Source organism: Herpailurus yagouaroundi, unplaced genomic scaffold (genome assembly GCF_014898765.1).
Source record: "Herpailurus yagouaroundi ecotype Mexico unplaced genomic scaffold, PumYag 569, whole genome shotgun sequence".
Taxonomy (NCBI): Eukaryota; Metazoa; Chordata; class Mammalia; order Carnivora; family Felidae; genus Herpailurus; species Herpailurus yagouaroundi.
The window spans coordinates 7,031,917-7,048,941 of record NW_024412786.1 but is presented as its reverse complement, the minus strand read 5'-3'; the positions used below and the strand labels follow the sequence as shown (position 1 = coordinate 7,048,941).

The 17,025-nt window shown below is 64.9% G+C and overlaps 1 protein-coding gene across 4 annotated transcripts in view; it reads right to left on the bottom strand.

The window, feature by feature from the left end:
* The window catches only part of OSBPL5 (oxysterol binding protein like 5), an 81,138-nt gene that overhangs the window by 30,412 nt on the left and 33,701 nt on the right, over positions 1–17,025 (bottom strand). The window contains exon 1 of one of the 4 annotated variants that reach the window (XM_040466076.1): positions 6,374–6,512. The exons of 2 other annotated variants lie outside the window; for them this stretch is intronic. The gene's annotated coding sequence lies outside the window, so the exon portion shown is untranslated. Of the gene's footprint in view, positions 1–490; positions 687–6,373; positions 6,513–17,025 lie in introns of those variants that run through there. One more of the 4 variants, XM_040466075.1, reaches the window with a different exon arrangement.

Here is a 17,025-nt window from a genome sequence, read left to right as displayed (position 1 = left end):
CCTCTGTGTCCTGACACCCCAGAAGAGTGCTGGGGCCCCTACAAGCCGCCTCTGACCTGCCCAGACGGGGAGGGGTCTCTGAATTCGTACCTCCCTTGGTCGTCCCACCCTTGGCTGCTGTTGACTCTGGGCGCTTGATCTCTGCTGTGGGCAAGGCAGGGGTGAGGTGTTGGGGAGGGGGTGCTGTTGCGTCCACTGCAAAAGTTAATCCGGGTCACAGCTCCCCAGTGGCTCCCGGCCCAGAGAACACAGGCCAGCCTCAGTCCCCTGGCCCCCGTCTTCCAGCCCCTCCACAGCCCCACCCTTCCTCCCACTCACTCTCCCAGCCACACGGGCCCCTTTCTGTCCCTGGAGAATGCAGAGCCCGTTCCCCGAGGGCCTCTGCTCTGGACCGTCCCCCCTGGAATGCCGTCGCCCACAGCCCCGCCTGGCGGGGTCCTTCCCACCCTCAGCTGCAACGGCGCCTTCCAGAGGGCCGGCCCCCTCGCACCTCACGCAGCAAATTCTCCACATAGCGCTCCGAGCTCCACAGCCCTCTCCCTAGGGTTCCTTTCTTCTCCACTAGCTTTTCCCACAGGACACAGGTCCTAGGAGAGGAGTGGTGTCTGTCCGTCCTGTTCACTGTCTATCCAGTGCATGCATGCCAAGAGCAGGGCCTTGTGGCCTGCCCCGGAGGCCCCTGGGGCGAATGAAGGCTGTGCAGCCAACGTCCTTGGGCCCCGTTCCTCCTTCTCTGCAGGGCAGGGCAGGGCAGGGTCCTCAGAGAGGTGGCCAGGGTGGGTGTGGGGCAGATCTCCATCGTGGCCCTGGAGAGGGTCCTGTCCCCACCTGCTCGCCACCGCCAGGGGTGGCGCGAGCACCAGAGGACCGCGGCCCCGCCCTCCGGGTGCGGGCAGGGGCGGCGGAGGGGGTGGGTCTGGCACAGGGAGGCCTCCTGAGGATGAAACAGAAGGCTTGCAGGCCCTGGGTGTGCAGCCCCCATGCAGCCCGGGGGAGGAAGGGGGTGTTGAGGAACGGGGGACGTGACGACACAGACCCCCCCCCCCAGCTGAGCCAGCCCCAACCTGGGGCCGCACTCACGGTGGGCGGCCGTCCCCTCTGTCCCTCACTGCCTGCCTGGTTGCTCCCCAGGCCCGGGGTCCAGCTGCTCAAGGGCGCAGGGGCACTCCCTCTGGTCTCCCATCTGGGGCCTGAGAGCCCCCCGACATCAGTGGGCGACGGGTCCCACGCGGGGCTGGCCCCGAGCACGCAGGTACAGGTCAGGCTGTGCCCCTGGCTGGCCAGCCTGGCGTCCCTGAGTTGACATCCTCGTTTGGGCACCTGCCAGGTGACATGCTCTCTGATGCTGGGCCAAGGCCAACAGCAAGGCCTGGGGAGTGGGCACGGAGCCCACCCCGCCCCCACCCCGGCACACTCCCAGCCCCCACTGGAACCTGCCTTCTGGGCAGTTTCCTGCCCCCAAGCACTGTCCCCTCCACCAGCACCCCGACGCCCACCTTCGAGCCGAACAATGGTATCCTTATAAAGAAAGGTCACTGGTGCCTCATCAGGGCTCCGCAGGCGGGACGCACAGCCCGGTTATCTGGGCCAAAACCCGCCAAGCCTCAGCTCTCCGTGGGAAGGCCTGAGACAGAGAAGGAATCCAGCAGGATCCAGCAGAATGAACGCACCTCCCACTCCACCCGCAGGCGCACAAGTGGGGGTACAGTTCTGACCACATTCCCCCGGTCCCCCCACAGATGCCTGGGGACCACACACAGAGCTGGGGAGACGGGTCCAGCCCCACTGCCGACGGCTGTGTGCCCCAGCTCGCCACGTTTCTCTCCAAGTCCCTATGTGTAAATGGAGGTTTCTTCTGAGCGGGGGGGGGGCAAAGCCCCAGACCCGCGGGGGCCCAGGGAGGGGCCCACAGGGGCCTGGTGAGCTCTCAGACCAGGGGCCAGAGTGATGGGTCCGGCGCAGCCGTGCTGGGGGCAAGAGCAGAGGTTCCCAGGCAGGGGGGACAGGGCTCAGGTCACCAGCGGCTCTTTGTCACCGATGGGAGCAGAGAAGCAGGGCCTCGTGGCCTGGCTCCCACCACCCCCGCCGCTAACGTGGCTGGGCTCATACCTTTGCCTGAATGCAGGGGACCGTAAAAGGCTGCGGGGAAAATGCTCCAAAGTCACAGACAGGCTCAGGGATGAAGCGACATAAGCTCCCCCCCCCGCCGCCCCGTTTGGCTCTCTGACCTCACAGCCAATGGACAGGGAAGGACAGCAGCCATCAGTTGGAAGACAGCAGCCACCCTGTCAACAACACCCCCTTACGTTCCAGAAACCTGCTAAGGTCCCAAGGCTAGTGGCCGTGAGGACCCTGCTGAGGGGAAAGACCACCCAGGTCTCCAGAGCCACGCCAGGGAGGCCACCCTACGCTCCAGCCCAGCAGCTGCTCTGGTCCCTCCTGAGGGCAGACGCCAGCACGAGTTTCCAGAAGCGTGCCGGGCTGCCGTCCCCTGGCTGGACCGACCACTTGGCTCAACCTAGGCAAGGTGAGAAGGCCCCAGGGGAGAGGCAGCCTCTTCAGGACATCCCGGCGTGCACTTTGGTGTGTGGGGGCTGGTCCTTCAAGGTCTCCCGGTGCCCACCTGGACTGGTGTTCGGGCCCCAAGGGGCTTTGGGACTGGGGTGTTTCCAGTCTACCTGCTGTGCTGGTGACCCCCAAGGCACCCCTGGGCCCTTTCATACGTGGTACCCCATCAGATGCAATGCAATGGCACCCAAGAGGCAGGGAGAGAAGATCTCAATGTCCTGTTTAACAGATGCAGAAACCAAGGCCCCCAGAGGGAAAATGACCAGTGTAAGGCCCCGTGGCATAAGCCAGGCCCTCTCTGGTGGCACAGCTTCAAGCCCCGAGTCCCTTCTGTGCTTTGGAGGGCTGAAGCCAGGGCCAGAAAGGAGGGGAGGGGGCCAGGCTCCGGTGGGGGGTGGTCAGCAGAAGCGGGGCCTCCCCCAGAGAGACATTTCCCAGCCGTGGCTGTGGAGTGTGGAGGAACGCGGAGTGGGGGCAGGAAGTGGCCTGCCAGCCTGGGCGTTTCTCAGGCTGACTCAGCTGGGTCACGTGGCTGTGGGTTAGGGCCGGGTCCTGGCATCTGCCCACCTGGCCTCCTGACCGACACCGGGCCAACTGCAAGCTGAGTGCCGGGGTCAGCCGGCCTGGGCGCCGCCCACACGCACTGCCCGGTGCACACCATTCCCACCCGGTTCTGGGAGCCCCAGTCCCCGGGCTGGGCTCCCTGTGGTGCCCTGAAGGCCTGACCCCACCACGTCCCCCCAGATCCTGCGGCTGTCCCGACCGAAGGGGGCTGATTTTCAGGGGCAGACTGTAACCCCCTTCTGGGGCGGGGGTGCAGTGGGGAGGGCCACCGCAAGAGGGGGCATCAGGAGCCCAGCTAGGAGACCTGGGCCCGCGGCGGTCAGGGACCCCGCCCCACCCTCCCACACCTGGAGCAGGGAGGTGGGTTGGGGCCCCGGAGCGACCTCACGCCCCCTTCTGGAAGAGGAAGCCCATGTGGGTGGGGGGCCTGGCCCTCGTCTACAAGTCCTGGACGTACCTGGGCGGGGGGTGGGGGGAGCCTGCCCCGGGTGCTGAAGCCCTCTCTCTGGCGCCCCCACCGCCCTCTCCCCCCGGGGAGGAGGCCCCACGGGCCGCTGTCTGCCCTGGTAAGGGGACTGACGGCCCCGCAGTTAGGTGGCCGCCGCAGTGGGGGCACACGGCCAAAGCTGGGGCGCTTCTGCCTGGAGCCGGCTGCTCGTCTTCCCTTATTATGGGGCTGGAGCCTCGCGTGTGGGCAGACAACTCCCGCAAGAAAGCTGGAGAAAGTGGGTCACGGGCTGCAGTGAGCCACAGCTCACGTGTGCCTCACTCCCCCCGAGGCTGGGGCCCCAGGGGCTGCAGCAGGCTGGGGCGGGGGTACAGTGCAGGGAGGCGGGTCACTGCGGACCCCAGGGGCTCGGGCCAGCCTCCCCTCTCCTCCGGACCCCTCCAGCCTCAGTGTCCCCCACTGCCCGCCCCCACATCCCCCCATGGGACCCTCTGCAGCTACTCCTGCTCAGAAGACTCTGGGGTCGGCAGGTGTTGGCCCTTCCCGAGGGGAAGGCGGACCCTGGGGAGGGGGGAAGCCGACGGCTGGGGCCGCACCCTGCTGGGGACCCTGGGAGGGGGAGAGTGTGCAGGCAGGGATGCCCCCAGGTGGATCCCCCTCTGCGGAGGGGAACCGGGGGTCCCTCAACAGCGGCCACCACCTTGGACTCCACCGGCAGGCTGAGCCCTCAGGAGGGAGGAGGGTGGTTCCGGGGCCCCCTCCCCGGTCGGGCCGCCCGGTTCACTGGGCGTCTCAGGAAGGGGAGGCCCACAAGGAGGCCCAGCTAGTTCTGCACCCCGGACGGACCGTTCCCCTCTCCAAGGAAGGGTGTTCTCACACACGCGGCCCCTTCACCGGTTCTGTCGTGTGTCGTCTTAGACGCCAGCCTGCCTGGCCCCAGGCTGCTCGGCACTGGGTGGGAGGCGCCCTGGCATGCTCAGGGGACACGCGCCCCGGATCTTGAAGGACCCCCTGTGCCCAGCCCCTGGTCCTGTGCTCCTGGGCATGTGTGGTCTGTGCGAACGTCACATCCAGTTTTCACACGATGTAAATCCCACCTGGGCAGTGCCCGAGGCTGTTCTGAGGCAGGACCGGAGCATCATGACTGCACCACGTCCACCAGCCCAGCTGGCCTTGGGGCCCCCCCCACCCGCCATCAGAAAGGGGGGCGGCCTGGGCCCCTGGGGATGGGCAGCATCCTACACACACCTGCTGCACGGAGTCAAGTCAGCGACGGCGGGGGGGGGGGGTTCTGGGGCTCCTGGCTGCCCGTCCTCTGGGCTTGCACACCAGCCTGCACACACACACACACACACACACACACACACACACACACATGAGAACCCTAACCCATACACTCGGACATGGTGCTGTTCCTGCCACAATCGTCGACAGGAGCCCACAAAGAGAACACGAGTGGAACAGGGCGGAAGGCAGCCCCCGTCGGGGCCCACGGGCCACTCCACTGCTCTGTGCCGTGGTTTCGCGGTCTGTGACAGGCCGATGACGGTACGGACGTGGAGGGCTGCTGTGCAGGCTAACAGACGAGGCTCAGGAAAGGTTTAGAAGGGCTGCGTGTGCTGTTTGCCAGGAAACGCGACCTACCACTGTTAGTGACGCTAAGCCCTAAAGAAATAAGCCTGGTGGCTCAGGAGCGCGGGGATGCCACGGGGACGCCAGGGGGACCGAGACGGCGAGCGCCAGGGCCAGCAGAAACCAGCACAGTCTCCCTCCCCAGGTGGAATGAGGCTGGGGGGGGGGGGGCTCCGGAAGGCGCGGGAGAGACCGCAAACGGTGCCTACGAAACGCAAAGGTGGGACGTGCACGCGGGGACCCTCGGCGGGTTCGCACGGCGGCCCGGGGGATCGGGCTGCTGGACGCCACGCAGTGATTATGCTCCATCCTGTCCCAGAACCAGCCTCGGGCACGGTCCAGGCGGAATCTACCTCGAACAACGCGGGATTCCCACAGGCTCCTTCCCCGCTCCCCACTCTCCGGCTGTGGGCATCTCCTTCCCACGTGCACCATTCATTTAGTGCCCGTGGTCCGGCCACACGAGGGCTGAGATGGAGGCGTGAGCAGAAGTCGGGGGCAAGATGATCGAGCCTCTGCCACAACTGACCGTCTCAAATAGGTAACACGGAAGACACGTGTCCGACGGCCGCCTATTCGGTGACAATTCTATTGCCCCCTCCTTCATGCCCCACCGGACCCGGACTCCACAAAACCACTTACAGGCCACAGGGGTCCCGGGTCAGGGTGAAGCTTCCTTCCTAACGGACCCCTCCAGACTCTCCCCTGCAGGGGACAAGGCTCCAGATCTGGGCGGGAGCACCTCCCTGCCCCGGACTGCAGCGGAACCCCGGGCCCGCGCGGTCCCCTCTGCCCCTCCGTGCACGCGGGGTCAACGGAGCCACCTGGGAGCGCCGCTCAGGGATCTGAGCCATGCCCGGCTGCAGTCCCCTACTCGCAGGAGCCGCCAAGGACCCGAGACAGGTGGGACCACCACCCAGAGTCGCGGCTGCTCCTGCCAAAGGCCAAACGTGTCTCCAGGCCCGAGTGCAGGGGTGCGGAAACCCCCTGCCTCCCTCCCGCCCACCTGGAAATGGGCGGTAGCCGGCTTCCTCCAGGAGAACCTGCCCTGGGACAGGACGTGCACCCCCACACTCCCCCCTCCCCATCCTACGCGGGCTCAGCCCCCAGGCTCCCGGGTCCCCCGCAGACTGGAGCTTCCAGAAGGGGTCAAGCTCATGCCTGCAGAGCACTGAGGTGGGAGCAGGTTTCAGCGGGTTTTGTGGCGTGGAGGGGCCCAAGGGAGGCCTGGCTTCCCCGACGTGGACGGTGAATCCTTGTATAAACTGGAAACTCCCTGCTCAGCGGCGGGTGCCGGTTCTCACACAGCAGAAGCTCCACCAACGTGTGCACGCCACCCCTGCGCTCTGTCCTCACTGGCACCGGATGCTGAGTGAGTCAGCAGGTGGGCGGCAGGCACGATCCCCCCCCCACGTCTGCCTCCCACTCTGTCCAGGGGCCGGGAGGATCCAAGTCTGGAAAGCAAAGCAAAAAAAAAAAAAAAAAAAAAAAAACAACCCCAAGCATTCAAACGCTCCCTTCGCATGCCTTCTCTCCATTTCACAGATGCAGTAACTGAGGCCCGAGAACCAGCTGACTCGGCCAGGGCCACGCGGCCGGTTCGTGGAGGGCCTCCCCGCTCCCAGCTCGCCCGGAGCAGGTGGTGCTGGGCCCCCCACATCGCCCACTTCTGCTGGGACTGCTCCGGGAGCCGGGACCGGAACTCCAGAGAGGGAACGTTTGCCGGGCTGCGTCTTTGCGATATCCCCAGGCTTCCCGGCCCTGGGTGAGAGCCCAGGACCCCGCTGGGTGGAGGCCCCCCCTCCCTTCAGCCTCAAGCGTGAAGCCTCACTCCCCCGCGGACCGGCTGGGCAGGCCGCCGCTGGGGTACGAGCCGCAGCCCTGCCGTCTGGGCCGCTCTGCTAACCCACCGTGGCGAGCTCCTGGTGACCCCGAGCCAGGCGCCCCCGGTCCCCGCCTCCAGCAGCCCCGCCCTGCTGGCTTCAGGGGCTGGAGGAGAAAGTGGCCCTGCCAGTCAGGTGGGACCACGGTGGCACAGAGCCAAGCGCCCTCTGCCCGTCCCACCACGGTGGGGACGGTCCGGGAAGGCGACGTGACGGCTCGAGGATGCGGTGCCCAAAAGGCCCCCAGAACCTGCCACCGGCCCGGGGCCAACCCCAGGTGGGGGCACCCGGCCTCCTGGGGAGAAAGCACCAGGAGACACGGGCCTGACCCGTGAAACACGGGGGGCCATGCCTCGGGTCCCCGAAGAGGCCAAAACGAAGACGTGTCCCACACAGCGACGTGGGCACCCACGTTCATTCACGACGGCCCGCGCACCGGCCGGCGCGTGGACGGGTGAGCCTCGGCCCATCCACGCCAGGGGCTGTTCTCCGTCCGCGAAAGGAGTACAGCAGTGTAACCCCGTCCACAGGCCCTGGACAACTCTGGCAGAGGCGCCTGTGTGGGGTGGGGCACGGTTTCTGTTTTAAAAAGGTGGATTTCCACTGGGGCGTGTGGGTGGCTCCGTGGGTGGAGCGTCCGACTGCGGCTCAGGTCGCGATCTCACGGTTCGTGGGTTCGAGCCCCGCGTCGGGCTCTGGGCTGACAGCTCGGAGCCTGGCGCCCGCTTCACATTCTGTGTCTCCCTCTCTCTCTGCCCCTCCCCTGCTCATGCTCTGTCTCTCTCTCTCTCTCAAAAATAAACAGACATTAAAAAGTTGAATTTTCACAAGTTATCACATCTCCACTGACCATCGTCCCCACCTGATTCCGGCAAACCCCAAGCCGCGTGGCGCTGACCCATGACCCTGACCCTCTCTCTAGCAGCCTTGTTGGCACGCCTGAGCCATTTTACGGACACTGAAGCAGTGGCCATCCAGCCCCGAGTCCTGCCACCTGTGAGCCATCCAGTGGAGTCGCTGAGACATGGAGAAGGGACCCCTGATGACCCAGGTCGCCGAGAGTGGGTCCCCCAGAGCTATCAGGACTGAGAAACCGCTGTGGGGGAGATGAGAAGGCTTATTCCCAATGTCCCGAGACCTACATTTGGGTCTATTCCCGACACACGGGTCACACTGTAAGATGACATGTCCCGAGACACCAAGCGCTAAGCGGGCGCCTCGTGAGCAGCAGGGGACAGCTAAAAATGACACCGAGAGTGACAAAGAGCTGGTCCTGGGTCATGACATGTCCTTCTGGGTCAGGATGGACACCCGTCCTGCCATGTCAGGTCCTGACGGCCGGCTGTCCCTTCCTCGACGCCCGCCTTCCGGGACGCCCCAGGGAACCCAGCCTGCCAGTTGGGGCCCCGCCCTGGGCACCTGCATTGGCACACAAAAGCCTCAGCTCTGTGTCGGGGACAGCCTGTCCCGGCCCCCGGGAGGTGGTGCTCGGGGGAGCTTCCCGGTGGCTCCCCAGCCCACGTGGGGTCAGACGCCCCAGTCACGTCCTGAGACCACAGGGCCACCCCCTCCAGGCTCTCTGACCCGGGCGGGTGAAGGGAAGAAGCGTCCCTCCAGCCTCTGCAGTCACATGGCCCTCCCCTGTGTGTCCGTCTTAATATCCCTTTCCTTTCTCTTAAAGGTCACTGGATTTAGGGTCCACCGGACAATCCAGGACGATCTCATACCAAGACCCTCCATCTGTAAATCCTTAATTCCAAGCAAGGTCATGTGCAAGCAAGGTCACATTCACGGACTCGGGGGCTAGGACTAGGACAGATCTTTTGGGGGGGGGGGTCATCATTCAACATTCAACTCACTGCAGGGTTTGAAGGTCACCCAGCCCAACGGAGACCTCCGGGATGGCGTGGGGGGGGCTCGCCATGACATACCCAGTGTGGGCAGGTACGCGGTGCCCCCCTTGGCTTGCGGGGACCCACCGGGCCCTCATCTGCTCTGCATCCACCTGTTCAGGCCCCTCCTGCTCAGCCGGGTTAGGCCCAGGGCCTGCCGGTTCCTCCCACTGCCCTGAGGACCCTCAGCACAGCCACTTCCTGCCCTCCCACCCCCTTGACCAACCTCCTCAGGGCTCCATCCAGGGCTGGATGACGCCTCAGACCCGCCCACCCCGTCCCTCTGCCTCGAGCCCGGGCAAGCACTGGAAGGTATTGGCTATTTTGCCCCGCTGGCCTGTTCCCGCACCAGGTCGCCGAAGCCAGGGAGCTGGCGACGCACCTGTGTCTGGGCCAACGGTGCCTCCTTGCTGCCCACGCCTCCCTGCGCAGCCCCACCCCGCACCCAGCTGGACGTCACCCCCACTGAAACTTCCAGAGAGCCAGCAATGCTCCCCTGTGTGCTGAGCTGGCCATGGAGGACCCGATCTGACTCCCGCCCGGGACCTGCTCGGGACCCCAAGGCTGGGAACGACCATGGGGGCCTGTGCATCCCGGGGTCGGCCAGGAACAGGCGTCTGCACTTGGAAGCTCCTGGAGGAGGGATCACAGCCGCCAGTGCTTAGACCCAAACCACCAAGAGCCACCTGCTGCAACGTGCACATCTCAGCACCCAGAACAGGAAGTGTAGGGACAGCAGGGGGCCCGGGACCTTCTGGAACGGGTGCTCGTCCATCACGCACCTTTATTTTGTCCCTGGAGGAAGGCTGTGCCACCCACGGCACTCCCAGAGGATTCAAGCGGGCTGAGAGCCATCCAGTTAGGAAACGCACCCTGAACACACACACGGGGTGCAGCTGCACCTGCAAACGGGGGGCTCGGGGAGCCCGCCCACCGCCCCACCTGGGCCACACCAGGAGCCCAGAGAGCTGTCACTTCTCTCTGGACAGCCACCTGGAGCTCGTGGGGGAGGGGAGGGGAGCCGGTTCGCTCGCCGTGGGAGGGTGGAAAGGGGGTCTCGTGAGCGGATTCCCCTAAGGACCTGGGGGGCCGGTTGTAGAAAACGCTAGGAGAGATTCCAGCCAGAGAGGAGGCTGGGAGGGCCCCACGGGCACGGATGCTGGACCCTGGGGACAGGGCACCTGGGGAAGCCCCCCTAGGTTTCCGTTGCACTTTTGGTGCGACGTCTTCAGCAGAATCACTAAGCTGCCGCAAGCAGGCCGCATGCCCAGGGCGCCCAGGATGGGCAGGGATGGGGGAGGAGGAGGGACGAGCCTGGGGGCACCTGCAGGGCTTGGGAAAGCGCTGAGTCTCCACAGCCTGTTTCAGAACAGCGCCTGGCACAGAGGCACACAGACCGCACGAGACGATCAGGCGGCGTCGAGCCCCCATCGCCGAGGTGGGGGGAGCGGCACCCCTCTTTACGCGTGTGCCCCTCGCTCTCCTTCCCGTCACGCACAGCGTGGAGGGGCTGGGGGTTGAGACGTGGTTCAGCCGAGGACAGAAGGGTCTGGCACCGCAGCTGCCCTCGCACCCCGTCCCCAGCGATAAACACACAGATAGTGCCTCCTCGGAGTGGGGACGGTGCGCGTGGCCCCAGGTGCGCGTGGCCTGGGCCCGTCTGGGCCCCAGCAAGGCTCCCGGGGATCTGACCACTCGCCCTACCCCGGGGCTTCAGTTCTCCCCGAGGCAAATCCAGGCACGTGAAAGACCCGCGATCCCAGGGGAGGGGGCCGGGGCACGACAAACACGGGCGACCAGCTGCACGCCTCGCCCAGTCCCAAGGGCACTAGGGGCGGGTGTCGTCCTGGCCGCTGAGCCTGGGGCCCTCCGCTGGGGGGCTGGGGCTGGGCAGGGGTCCTGAGGGCCCAGCTGAGCCTGGCAGAAGCTGGAGGAGGGGTGCTCGGCCACAGCCCTCACGTGGGATGCGTCTTACACTGTGTGCCCCCAAAGGGCCTGGTGTGGGGCTGCCTTGGCCTCCAGCTGCCCGGGTAGGGGGGTGGGGCTGGTCACAGACCCAGGCCGGACCACGGTGACAGGCCCCGGTCTGCTGGTCAGTGGGAAGTGCTCCGATTTGGGGATCCCCCAGTGTACCCCGCAGGCCAGCCCAGCGGATCCCGTTGGCACGCAGCCCTGCGCAGGCCCAGCTCAGAAGCAGGCCTTGCGAACGGCGGAAGACGGACGGACGGACGGACCGGAAGGAAGGACAGAAGGAAGGGCAGTTGTAAACGAGAGTCAAACCCTCAAGCCCTGGAATCCGTTAGGCCGGTGAGCCACCCCGTGGAGACTTACTCCAGGGAATAAAATCCCATCCGATCGATACGGGCGCGAAGGGTGGCTCTGCGGGTTATTTGCGGCACCGGGCACGGGTGGGCACCAGCAAGGGAAGGAGCGTCCTGCTGTGGACATCGAGCGTGGCAGCATAAGGGCCACGGGATGCACGTCTGTGTAACAAGGGGCTCGGAAGGCGCCAAGCGTGGCCAGCAGGCTTCACCGCAGCCTGAGGTCTCGGTGACAGGGACCACGGAGGCCTGCGTGTGTGCACGTGTGCGTGTGGCGAGGGGCCTCCTCCATCTGCCTGGGCCCCACGACGAGCGTGTGCGGCTTCGCTGTAGGAAAACGTCCCCGGCCCAGCCATCCCCAGGCTGAAACTAAGTGAGGAGAACTAGAGACGCTGTCTCCTTGGGGGGACGCGGGGGGCGTGGGAGGGGAGGGCCTGGCAAGAGGCGTGGGGGGGCGGCGGGGGAGGGAGGCCCAGGTCCCGCCTGTCGGGCACCCAGTGGGCACTCAGCAAGTAGCAGCTGTTAACGACCCGGAGGGCCCAACCCAGGGGGGGCGTGTATACATTAGGTGCTTCGTGTCCACACGAGGCTGACTGAACAACTGACCTTCAGGGCAGGCCTGAGTGGCCAAGAACAGACTGGGGGGATCCCGGTGGGGGCGGGAGGCGCCAGTGGAGGCAGAGGCTGGGGACCCTCTCTCACCCCAGAAGCCCACCGCTCTGGGAGGGAAAAAACGGCCCCAGGACTCTGTCCCCTGGGCGTCTTCCGGGAGGGTGGCCTCAAGGTCACGGCGGTCTCCGGGGTGTGACCTCCAGAACCCCGCCCACAGCACTCAGGTGTGGACGGCGGGCGGCCCTGTCCTGGGAACCCTGCGCAGACCTGGAGGGGAACCTTGGGGGCCCACTCCCCTCCCCTCCCCCCGACCCCCACCCCGCCCGGGACACACGCTCTGCCGTTCGCCTCCCTGCCGGTGGCTACACAGCAAATGAGCTCGGAGGGCTATTTTAAACCGCATTCAGGTAGATGAGAAGCGGCCACCTTTGGGGTTGGCGTCGGCAGCCGCGGGGTGCCGAGGGGCCCCGGTTCCGCGTCCTCTGTGCGTATTTGACATTTTCCATGCTCTACAGTAAAAAAGGAGAGGCTTAAAGCTTCCTCTTCAAGACGAAAAGGGAGAATTCTGTAAGAGCCTTAAAGCAAGAGAAGAAAGTAGCACATCAGAGTCCCAGCCTCCCGGGAGGCTCGGACTTTCAAAGACTTGAAAAGAAGCCACGCACCTCTGAGGGTGCGAACAGGTGACAGCCAGCTGGGGGGAGGCTCCAGACCCGAAACAGGGGCAGCGACTAAGATCCAGAGCCCGCGGGACGACGTGGGGGAACGGGGGGCAGCGGCCACGGCCGACGGTGCCCAGCGGCCTGGCCTTTGGGGGCCCACAGCCCCCTGTGAGCGGGGACCCCCAGTGGCTGGGAACCCGGCCCAGCCAGGGCCCCTGTCCCCCTGCTGCAGAGCCGCCTGCGGGACCCTCCGGGCCTTTGGCTTGGCAGAAGCCTCCCCCAGAGGCCCCGGCCCCTGACACGGTTCCCCCCCCCCCACCCCCACCCCGCGCCCGGGGCAGGTGCCCGGCCCCAGCACACGGCGGGGCTCCCAAGGCGAGGGCTCCCCCCAGCCTCCTCCTTGATCATCACCACCTCTCCCTGACCTGACGTGTCAATGGGCAGCCGCTGTCCCGGCCAAGTGCCAGCGGCTCGTGGGGCAGCCAGCCGGTCCTTGGGCACGACCAGTGCGCTGAGTGCCTCTGCTCCCTCCTCCACCCTGAGTGCTCACCACCCTTCCCTAGACACACAGCCGCGCACGGGCGCGTGCACACACGGGCACACAGACACAGACACAGACACACAGGCACGCACACCCTCAGCAAACCAGGAGTGACCCGGGTGTCTGAACCTCATCAGCTGCCGCCTCCCCCTTCGCCACCCGGCCTCCGAGAGGGCAAGGCCGCCAGGTGTTGGCGCTCGGGATCTGGGCAGGAAGGGCCTCAGGACTACGAGTGTGTGCACGCGGGTGCACGTGCACGCGCAGGGAACAGCCCCCACCGCAGAGGGGCGCCCAGGAGTAGTTCTCGGGGTCCCCGGGAGACAGCACTGCTTTTCACCTTTTCTTTTTTGAGACGGCTCTTTCTGAAGGTGTGCTTCGACCCCCAGGTAAACACATCTACAGTCGCAGCTGCCCTGCCCCCAGGTTCTCTCCTCTGGTCCTGGGGTCAGCAGAGAGCCTCAACCGTGGGCCGGGAGGGGCTCATATCTCCGGGCAGGTGAGGGGCCGGGAAGCCAAGGGCCACGGTCCCCCGCAGCCTGGATGCCAGGGCCGGCAGCCTGCGCCCAGCGGGCGCTGTGAAAGCTCGCGGGACACACGTTTGGTCAGGGGAAGCAGGGACCCAGCGTCACTCCCAGCTAAGCCCTGGGCACCTGTGTGGCCCCTCGCCTCTCCAGAAGCCTCAAGGATCTTATGTATAAATAAGGCAGCCCCCGGCCCACACTGAGCATCGCTGGGGACATGACGTGTCTGTACCTGCGACATCACCTCTGTGTTTCCAGAATGCCGTCCCTCTCCTCGCCACCACCCCGGCCAGCTGAGCCCAGCTGTCTCGTCTCTGCAGCGAGCTCCTGGTTGCTGCCCACGGTGGCCACCCTCTCCTGGTGCAGGGGGTCGAACGGTGTCCCCCTCTAAAAGATACGTCCACATCCTAACCCCGGGACCTGTGAGTAGGGCCATCTGTGGAAAGGGGGTCTTTGCAGATGTGACCAAATGAAGGTGAGGCCACACTGGAGGAGGGTGGGCCCTGATCCAATGACTCTGTCCCTATAGGAGAACAGGACAGAGAGACGCAGGGGGAGAGGCTGGACGAGGCAGAAGGATCCTCCCTGAGAGCCTCCGGAAGGAGAGGGCCCTGCCCCCACCTGGATTTTGGACCTGTGGCTGCAGAACTAGGAGAGAATATTCCTTTGGTTTCAGCCCCCCTGCCCAGCGTGTGGTCCCTTGTTACACCTGCCCCCGTGGGACGCGGCACTTGGTTCAAGGTTCAAGGTGAACGCTGTGAGCGAGAAGGGCCTGAATCCAAGGCGGGTGGGACCTTCATTCCTCTGCCCGGAGGACAAGGCTGAGGCCCCTCGGGAGGAGGGAGAGGAGAGAGACGGCCCCACGGGGCAGGGGGAGGGAGAACGGGGCGGGGCGGACTGCAGCTCCGCTCAAGTACATGGGCCTTCCGGCTCCCCATCTGGGGCGTGTCCAAAGCAGCCCCTGCCCCGCCCCCTCGGGCAGCCCACAGGCCCCTCCCAACCCCAGCAGCCGAGGACGCAGTCCCAGCCTAGACCAGGCAGAAAACTGGCCCAGACTTCGCAGATGCCAGCCTGTCCCCTGGGGAGGGGTCGCCAGGCAACGCGGCAACACCGCGGCCCCACGACTGAGGTCACCTCCCAGTGTCCCAGCAGCAGCCTCTCGTTCCCACTCACTGGTCCCACTCAGCGGCTCCTGGAAGCCCCTGGAATCGGCCACCGAAGGCCCCTCTGCCTCCAGAGCCAGGTCACCCACACACAGTCCCAGAAACGTGGACCGAGAGCAGACAATGCTGGGTGATGGCGGGGGCTCTGATCCTCGCTGGTCTTGGGGACGAGGACGACGCTCCTCTCTTTAAACGATGTTTCCAGCCTCCCGACTGTGGCAAGGGAGGAGGGTCTGGTCTTTCCGGTGCTGACCTCTGTCTAAGGGCAGGTGGCTGGGGCGTAGACAGCAGCCCTGGGGGCAGGGTGTGGGGGTAGCCACGACCCAGGCCAAGGCCAGTGTTTTGTGTTCGCCTGCTATTTATTACAAGCAGGTGAGGATTCAGCAACTCAAATGTTCTTTCTAGATACAAATGCATGTAAAAATAAGTGAGTGGATTTAAAGAGCCATGTTTTAAAGTAAAACAAAGTCAAGCCACAGAAAACTCCAGAAGCTGTGTCCCGAAAATGCCGGAAGCTGCCGAGTACAGAGTCCCGCCCCGGTCAGGGACCCCGTGCTTCCTTTGGCCAAGCAGGCCCAGGCCTCGGATGCTGTGGGTTCCCGTTCCCGGGGTCCCAGCCAGAGTGGCCTCCTTTGCCGTAAAATAAAATGTAAATACTGGAAGCCACACAGACATTTGCTTTTTTAGACACGCCCCTCTGCGGTCACCCAGGCCAGAAACCCAAGCTGTCCCGCCGCTCAGGGCCCCGCCTGCCCTCCCAGTCCAACCAGACCCACCACCGCCCAGGGTGCACCTGTAGGACCCAAGCCCCAGGCCCGTCCACTTGGAAACATTTGCCTCTTACGCCTGTTCCGCAGTCCCCTCCCTGGCTCACAATTTATCTGAAGCCCCCAGCGTCCGAGCCTCTGGACAAGCGGGGCACTGGAGCCCCGGAGCCCCAGCCCCAGGAGCCCGGGGGCCTTTCCTGAGCTTGAACAGAGCAGACCAACCCCCTGAAGGTCTAGGTTCGAGGGAGCGCTGCATACCCGTTGGGTGCTGCCAGTCTCCGTGAGGGTCCCCACCGGACCCCGGGCCAGAACAAAGAACCCACAAAGAGCAAAGCCTCTGAGCGGCCAAATCAAGCATCACATCACAGGACACCTCCGTTCAGGGTCTCGAGCGGCTCACTGACCGAGCTCGGGGTCTCCCTCGGCACGTGCTCACGCTGGGTCTGTACACGGTTGTAACAATCTTACTGACCTGGTTCCCTCGGTGAGAGCGGACGAGAAGCAGAAACAAGCCTTTTAAAGAAGAAGATAAAATAACCAAGAACCCTCCAACAAGAAGCATAAGAAAAGGAGCCTGGGGCCACTCAGTAGCGTGGACAAGCCGTCACGGCCACGTTGGCAGGTGGGAGGCCACGCGGGGAGGTGGTGCCCCTCCCGGCCGCATCGTGCACCTCGCCGAGTCTCGGAATAAAACGGGGATGAGAGTAGGACTTGCTGCGTAGGGTTGTTTAAAGGATTAAAGAAAACAGCTCATTTCAAAGCCTTCAGAAAAATGTGAATCACTATTAAAATTAATCGTAGCGATCCCACAAGAAATGTCGCTGGGAAAGGGTTCAATTATTTCTTGCCTATCCCCAAGGTTGCAAGGCATCCTGTGGGTATAACTCACTGTGGAAAGATTTCCACTGAATGTGTTTCAAGGTCTGGTGCTTAGCGGGGTGAGCTGCCCTCGCCAGGGAAAGCCCCGTGTGGCCCGAAGGAGCCGGTCCCCGAGGGCCACGCACTGTCCGGGGTTCCTCCTGCTCCAGCAGGCAGACCGGGGCGGCCGGGGCGTCACCCTCCAGGCTCAGCCCAGGGAAGTGATGAATGGCCACGTCGGGGAGAACAGGCGCACCACAGACAAACAGCATGTCCCTTGCGCTTTCGAGATTTAAAAATAAACTGAAAAGCAGACACGGTTCAAAATAACGACCAGGTTGGTAAGACAGTCATTGGCCTGTGTGCCTTCCTCCTGCCGTTCCGTAAACCGCAGTTTAAAAACCGACCGCGAGGGGCGCCTGGGTGGCGCAGTCGGTTAAGCGTCCGACTTCAGCCAGGTCACGATCTCGCGGTCCGTGAGTTCGAGCCCCACGTCGGGCTCTGGGCTGATGGCTCGGAGCCTGGAGCCTGTTTCCGATTCTGTCTCCCTCTCTCTCTGCCCCTCCCCCATTCATGCTCTGTCTCTCTCTGTCCCC